The sequence below is a fragment of the Mus musculus genome, chromosome 13 (assembly GCF_000001635.26).
Source record: "Mus musculus strain C57BL/6J chromosome 13, GRCm38.p6 C57BL/6J".
NCBI lineage: Eukaryota > Metazoa > Chordata > Mammalia > Rodentia > Muridae > Mus > Mus musculus.
Window position 1 is genome coordinate 55904312 of NC_000079.6, and position 8307 is coordinate 55912618.

Here is an 8307-nt window from a genome sequence, read left to right on the forward strand (position 1 = left end):
ATGCTGTCATGGAGGATGGTATCCAGGTCTCTTAGAGCACTGCTCTGATTGGTTGAAGCAGACAGGTTTTTTTGCAAGGTGAGTGGTTAGAGAAACTCTCAGTGTGGAGTCTGTGGCTGCTGGGAGTTATTGGACAACATGGCATTTTTGTGGGACCTGCCTAATGGAATGCTGGGAAAATACCATCTAACACAGAGCAGTTGTGTCTCCATAGTAAAGCCACATATCTGGGAAATAGTTTATCTGGGAATGAGCAGAAACACAGAGCTTCATATGTAATACCCTTTACATCTAAGGCCCCACCTTTTCTTCTGATTTAAGTTTGTCTATTTTGCAGTAGGCGTAAGTCTTCTCCAGGATGGCTGGTGATGCTGTATGTGTCCTGTAAAAGCAACAATATGAAGGATCCAGTAAGACTAGGGGGCCAGAAAACAGAAAGAAAAGCTAGGTGCTTGGCAGTGTCTGTGTAATGGTCACCGTGCTGAGGTATAAAGGTGCAGGTGTGAGGTGACACCCATGTCTCCACTGTGACATGGAGGTCTTCTTGAGTCGTGATATACTGACTGGTATTCAACTACCTGAACGAAGGGCAGATGGGAGCTGCTCACTGGAGGTGACCTTTGAGAAAACAGTTCTATTTATGGATGGAATCCTCTTCTGTTGCCATGGAAACAGCTAGAGGGAAGAGGAAGAGGAAGGGGAGGTATGTGGTCACAGGATATCCTCTAGAGAAGGGAGTGGCCCTGCGGTCTCTGGCCCTTATTCCTGGACTTGGCCTCCACATCGCTGACTCCCTCAAGGGCTTGCATGGGACAGAATGGATATGCAAGTGGAGTCTTGGCTTGAGAAACTGCTTCCTTCAGACTGGCCTGTGGAACGTGCTCTTGACTGATGATTGGTGTGGAAGGGCCCTTCCCACTGTGGGCAGTGCCATCCCTGGGCAGGTGGTCCTGGAGTACATAAGAAAGCAAACTGAGCAAGTCAGATGGTTCCTACATCCAGGTTTCTGCTTGACTTCCTGTCCTGGCTCCCATTCGTGACAGATGACAATGTGATATGAATGGAGTTCTTTTCTTCCAAGGTTGATTTTGGAAATTTTTTTTTATCATAATAGAAGCCTAACTAATAATAGAAAGCTTCCTTTCTATACCTGGGCTTCTCCTTCCCAAACTAGGGCTACCTGGAGTATCTATCTGTTTTAGGCCAGGAGTACCCATGGTGACCTTGGGAAACCTCTTTGGGAACTTTGAATTTAATAGTAGAGGCATGTTCACTTTGTAGTATGTGTTAACCAAGAAGGACGACTCCATGTTTTTTCAGGTACTAGAACCATTGATGAGACCCCGAGTGTTGATGGTACAGGGTCTGCTGCTATAGACTCTAGAACGGGGTGGCCTGGCTTGAAACCTGGCCCTCCTCTTCATGGGACTGGACTGCGCTTGCTGGCACAGTAGATGTTGTCACTGTGGGCATGGGCTTTAAGACCCTACTAGCAGCCTTCAGATGGAGATGCAGAACTCTCAGCTCCTCCTGTACCATGCCTGCCTGGATGCTGCCATGTTCCTTCCTTGGTGATAATAGACTGAACCTATGAACTTGTAAGCCAGCCCCAATTAAATGTTGTTCTTATAAGACTTGCCTTGGTCATGGTGTCTGTTCACAGTAGTAAAACCCTAAGACAAGTGTCATCTGGCTGTGAGACTTCTTCGAGTCCCTTGTCAGATAGATGCCATGATTAGCCAGGCCTACTTTTGTGAGAAGTCAGAAACAAAAGAGGGGAGAGGCTTCTGAAGTCTTGTGTGGGGAACCCTCCCAAGGCTATGACCCTAATACTTGAGGATGTGTGCCTACCCGCAGATGAGGGAGCTATACCACAGTATCCTACAACTAGGGCTGGAAGACAAACAAGTGCTGGTGTGTTGAGTGTGCTGGAGCCCCCCAGAAGCCAAGGAAATGAGTTCTAGGCTTTACCTATGTCTCTTGGTGGGCAGAGCTTTCAATGTGTTACAGCAGGGAGTGAGGTTACAGCTTTTCAGGTTCTGGAGGTGTGAGGGGCTCTAGCTGCTTTTGTGAGATTAAATATCATGTCCTTGTAGTTTGCTTTTGTGGGAAAGCATCACTGGGTTCTTTTTTTCCTCTTGCCTGAATGTATCCTCAGTTTTTCCCCCCTATGGGTGTGTGGGTGTGTGACAGCATATGTGGATGTATGTGGACATTCTAGGATCAGTCAAAGGTATTGCCATTTATGTAGCCGTGGTTGCTGTGGCGATATCTGTTTGCACCTCTTGGTACTTGGCACTCTCTATTTTACTGATGTGGAACTGAGTTTTAGAAGCCCTAAACTATCCTCATCCACCCTTGGTGATGAAATTTAAAGGCACATACTAACACAGCTTAGTGAACACCCCCTGACGTGGGGCTGCCTGAGTGTGAACTCTTGATCTTTTAAAATCACTTTTACGGTCCCTGGTTTGTGATGACGTCATTGCTCATACACACGAGAGGATTCCACCTATCCACCGGCTGGACCCACTTTGGAATGAAGACTGTGAGCCAGATGCTTCTCATCTTCCCCTCCTCTGGGCAATTCATCAGGGGTCTGGTGGTGCTGTGTGATGCCAGCAGGCATGAATCCTGCCAGTGTGCATGGTCTGGGTCTGTGTGTCACAGTGGGGACTTGCCACCTTGAGGGACCATAGGCATCTGGGACAGCTGGTTAAGCCTTTGATGCCACAGTTGGAGTCCTGGAAAACCACTGAATGGAACAGCTACTGTAATGAAATGGGATAGGGTGACCCTTCTAAGATTTGGCTCTTTTTCCTCTTTGCTTAGCTCTGTCCTGCCATGAGAATCTGCCTCGTTTTCTGTTGAATGAGGGGGTTACTTCCTCACAAGTCTGTGCCCTAGACAGCTTCTGTGGGGCCACTGAGATGTCCAAGAGGTCTGAGAGATCTTAAATGTAAGAGGGTTTCAGATGCCTTTTGATAGCTCTTAGAAGACGTCTTTCATACCCTTCCTCTGTAACCGTATGCTGTGTCCACAGCATCCACTGGCAATTAGAATTTCTGTGAGAAGAACTGAGTTGTTGCCCCATCTATGAGTCTTGAGGGTGAGGACTGGACCTCGGATCCCCCTGATGGCAAAAATACCATCTTAGTTGCACCAGCATGGGATTGTACCAATCTGTTTCTAGTTCCCAAACCTGGTTGGATGTGTTTGTAGGTCTAGGCTGACCAAAGGAGACTAGAACCATAGGAAATCAGTGTGATGTTCTTTTAATGGTCTTTATCTCAATGGTCTACTGATTGATGAGTGAGCAAGAAAGCAATGGACTTTCTTCAATTGCTTGGGTACTTGAAACAGAGTTGCTTCTATTTCCAGTCTCCATATGGCTAGAAGAGGGCTTCAGGGGGTTGGAGGAATGGCTCAGTGGTTTAGAGCACTGACTGCTCTACCAAAGGTCCTGAGTTCAATTCTTAGCAACCACATGGTAGCTCACAACCATCTGTAATGGGGTCCGATCCCCTCTTCTGGTGTGTCTGAAGACAGCTATAGTGTACTCATATACAAAAGATAAATAATAAATGTTTAAAAAAAGAGACAGCTTCAGCCACCAGTCCTAGCTAACACTTACGCCTAGGAACACATCGACCACCAGCATGACGCAATAACCATTCCGTAGAGGCACACGCACTTTTGGCAGTAGCCAACAGTTCTGTAATTGGATGTAAGACCTGCTCCACAAGAGGGATCCCATGCCTGGTACTGGGAACCTAGCTAAGTCCTCAGTGATAGTGAGGTCATGCTTACTGGGGGCAGAATCTACAGCCACTAATTTACTAAGCCAGCACAATCCCTCACAACAATCTCTAAACCCTTGTCCGTACACCCACAGACAAGTGTTGTCTTCAACCTCACCAGGGAAACATTCCTTTGCAACAGAGAGACCAGAACAGAAAATCACAACCAATTAAAATAAAGACCTGCAGAGCCCAGTCCCGATGGCTACATCTACAAAACACTCCAGTTCTAGGGACCTTTGGGAAAATTGGAAGAACCAGAGGATTAGAGATTTGCTGTGAGACTGTGTCTCTCAGTAACATCATAGGCTATCTATACCTGTGAAGTCAACAACATGGCTACCCAAACATGAGCTGAACAAGGAAGACTCCAACGAACGTGCTAAACCAGACAGAAAACCCCCAAAATAAAACACAACCCATGACACCTCAACCCTACACAAGGAACTACAAGCTGGTAAGATGGTCTTCCCTAGGGAAGAGCACACCAATTCATTGTCTAGTGCCAAATGGTCAGCCCTAAAGACATATAACTAACATTATATGGACTCAGTATGTTATATTTTAGTATGTATGTATGTATGTATGTATGTATGTGTATAATAGGTATATGCAATAATAGTGAAAAAAGAGGTCACAAATTTAAAGGACGGTGCAGAAGGCTGTAATGGGAAGGTTTGGAGAGATGACTCATGGCACATCAGCTGGCTGGGTGCACTGAGCATTGGTTCCAAAGCCAAGGCTCTTCCTACAGGCACAGGGAGAAAAAAGAAGGGAGACATGTACTTAAATAACAATGTAAAGATGGCGTCAGTAGTCGTATCACTATCACACTGGGTCCAGCAGTCCAGGTTGAGAATCTCTATCCCAGCATCCCTGGCAGAGATCCTTGCTTATTCTGGTCAGACTGGCTCTGGTCACAGGTCTTCCTCTGAGTGAATTTGGCTGGAGGAAACTTCATGTATCCGTTGGCTTAGAAATGGACCCCTCTATGGATAGACATCGTGGGAGAGACAGAGCCATCACTGGGAGAAGGGAAAAGGATGTGGGAAGGAACAGGCAGTGCACTCCTCATTGAACTCATGGTGGAAAATGGTTTTTCTGTTGGCTCATCCACTCCAGGTTGCTTCAGGTTGAAGAGGTGTTTCCCTCTTCTGTTTGAGTTGCTGTGGCCTGTATGTGATGTCTCAAAGTGTGTGCCAGTGCACGTGCTCGAGCCCCTGTGTGTGTGTGTGTGTGTGTGTGTGTGTGTATAGCTGTGCCCAGTGCTGCACAGATGCCAGTGCCTGGCCTGACTGGGGGTTGGCTGTTGGCTCTGTAGTGCTACCTCATGTAAAATATCTTTGACTTCACATGAGCCACTCAGGCATACCTGTTCCGAGGGCATCTGTTCCAAAGGTCCTGATGAGAAGCCAAAGCCTAGAGAGACGAAGGCTCTTCCCTGAAAGTACAGACATTGGTGGGTATCAGCTCCCTACCTGTCAGAAACAGATATGCTGGTCAACAGCTGGAGTTCTCTTCCTGGCACTCTCCCCCACTCCTCAATGCCACCTTTGCTTTTGAAGACATTTAGAGCTACAGAGACAGGAGATCCAGGCAGGAGGCTAGAGGACTCATCACGGGGTCCCAAGCAGCAGAATGATACCCATTGGGACAGTTCAGTCTCTAGACATACCTTAAACCATCTTGCCTTCAGGTGCCCCACCTGGAGTCTGTGGTGGGCTTCTGGCTTCCAGCTTGAGAGCTCTTGGGTATGTTGAAACAGTCTTTACGTTTCTCCTCTCTGAGCTGAGTGATTAGGTTCTCCGTGAGAAGCTATTATCTGCACGTCTTGGGAATGCCTGTTTCTCACACATACAGCCCTTCCAGGAAGTTGGAGCCCGGGGGATGAAGCAGACAGGCTCTCCACCAGGGCAGATACCAATCATTTTTACAATTGTTTGCAGCAGAAGAGGAAACATGAGCTTAACAGTTGTGTTGTGGATGGATTTGAGGGAGAAGCGCGAATGAATTGTCAGCAGGATGGTCTCGGCTTTTATCCTGGGATTTGCTGCCAGGCCCCTGAGATCTGGCTTCCCTGTGTGGAGCCCCAGGATTTATACACATTCTGCAGGCGGGGGCTCATTGTGCAGAGCAGCCTGGGGCTGGGCTGGCCTCCTTGGAAGAGAACCTGGCAGGTGTGGCTAGGAGGGGAGGGGAGTCCTAACAGCTCTGGGCTTCCTTTAGTTGAGGAAGCCCTGAACTTGGGGGGCTCTGACCCCAGTGGGCACCTAGGGTCTCCTGGGTGGGTCTAAGGCTCCCTGATGTTTTTGAAAGCCTAAGAACAGCAGTTACCAAGAGCAGAAGTCTTTTCAGCCTCCCACTAGGAAAAGAAAAAAAAAAAAAAAAGACTGAGCTCAGAAATCCATTTGCTGGAAGTTTGAAGCCCTCCAGCTGCAGGCTGGCGGCCTGGGTGGTCGGGTGGGTGGGGCGGGTGTCCCTGAGTGGAAGGGAGAGTGGAGCATGTGGCAGAGGGGAGGAGGGTGGGATTGGACTGAACAGTGGCAGTAGACGTGGCATCTGATGGACCTGTGTCCCAATCTTGACCCTACCCCAAGCCAACTGTAGGATCTTGGGCAAGTTCTTAGCCTTTCCTTGGACCTCAGTTTACTTATCTGTAAAATGAGCTAATACTTCCTTGGTTAGTCAAGGAATTAAATGAAACTGTGTAACGCCCTTCCTTGGCAGAGGTGGGTGCTCCTGTTGTTCTTCCACAGACAGCACCCCCCATACTTGCCTATGATCTATGCAAATGCAGTTCCAGGCAAATTCCTAGCCCCTCCCCTGTTTTTTTTTTTTTCCTGGTGCATGTTTATTTTTAATGGCCATGTAGCATTTGCATGTATTTATGGGGCTATAGTGTGATAATTAAATGTGTTTACAGTGTGTAAAGATCAAGTCAGGGTAATTATCACTTCTGCTGCTTCATGATTCATCGTCTCTGTGTGTTGGGTGCCCTCAGAGTCATCTCGTCTCTTTGAAATGCACCACAAATGCCTAGGAACTAGAGTCATCCTACTGTGTAGATAGCTCCCTTTGCCTAACTGCACTTCTGGTGTCTGTGGTCTCACCTCCCTCCACCTCTCCCTCCACCTCTCCCTCCAGCTCTCCTACCCTCTACCCTTCTCCATCTCTAGAGACCATTGTTTTACTGGGCTGAGATCAACTTTTTAGCTTCGAAAGAATGAGAACTATGTATTATGTATCTTTTTTTTTTTTGATGCCTTGCTTCAGTCAATACAACATTTCTTGTTCTATTCACAAAGGGCCTGATAACAAGGTTTCCTCTCCTCTAAAGGTGGACTAACATTTTGCATGCCTGCGCCCATTTCTGTCACCCATCCGCTGAGGCACACTTTGGTTGATTCTGTCTTCTTAGCTTCCTTTCTAAGCAGATGGCTAGCTTCAAGTCTGTTCCTAGAACTCTGCATCCATTATTACTGCGAGTACAGAAAATAACCCTTCAAAACAATGTACTGCTTTGTAGATGTCAGACACACCTCTGGGGAAGAAAGGCCCCTACATGCTGGGTGTATTCCTGGGTCACGCAGGAGGTGGTGAGCGCTTTCCTTCACATGCTACCTGGGCTGTAAAAGGTGGGATGGGTGGGAGGGAGAATCGGAAATTGTGGCCCAGGGTGGTTTCCCACCCCCCACCCTAATAAGAGAAAATTAAAGTGAGAGATATTAAAGGAACAAATGTCACCAGTGAGCACCTTGGTGTGTATGTGGTCTTGATGTTTTTTTTTATATCTGACACGCCCATTCCTCTTGTTGCCCATTCCTCTTTACCATCTTGGAGAAGATAGGGATCCCTGTATAGAATGTGTCAGTAGGCCTGGCTAGTCTGGGTTTGCTGAGCACAGTTCCCTCAGAGCTTTTGCTTACTTATTAATGTGTACAAATTGCGAACCTTCTCTTTTCTCCCGGGGCCTGGGTGCATCATTGCCCTCCCAGAGTTGACAGCATAGTGGCATATTCTGCTCACAGGCTGGCATGAGGAGGGACAGTGACTAATTAGGGACTGAGTGATCTTCTGGTAAGGATCGGGGCACTGGCCCTCAGGAGCTGAGGGCTCCCCTGGGTGGTTGGCAGCAGGATTCCTGTGCTCCCATCATGAAGGTGGTCAGGACCCGAGCTCTGCTCTCTGCTGAAAAAGGGCTGGCGGGGAGCCCAGGGCTCACTCGCCCAACCTGTTGGGGCTTCAGATTTGTTCCATCTGAGCAGTCAATTAATTAGTAACTGGAGCTACCCATCATCCCTGGCTCTGGTGGGGATTGCCAGGTCGCCCCTCCTTCCTCCTTTCCATTCGCTCAAATTGAGCAGCCCGCTTCTGTGATATCATTTGAAAAATGGCCAAGAAGCAATTAATGCGCTGTTTGCTAACAAGGATATGCTGCTGTTGCAGGAGCAGGGCGGGCTACGGGAAGGCAGGCAGCACGGGGAGAGGAGAAGGGAGAGCAAACATA

The 8307-nt window shown here is 47.9% G+C and overlaps 1 long non-coding RNA gene across 1 annotated transcript; it reads right to left on the bottom strand.

The window, feature by feature from the left end:
• Positions 1-296: 296 nt before the first annotated feature.
• On the bottom strand, positions 297-5790 carry Gm31542. The gene is made up of 3 exons (XR_382469.1): positions 5476-5790; positions 5173-5241; positions 297-382 (listed from the first exon to the last, which is right to left on the bottom strand). It is a non-coding gene; the product is annotated as a predicted gene, 31542 (long non-coding RNA).
• Between the last annotated feature and the right edge of the window lie 2517 nt (positions 5791-8307).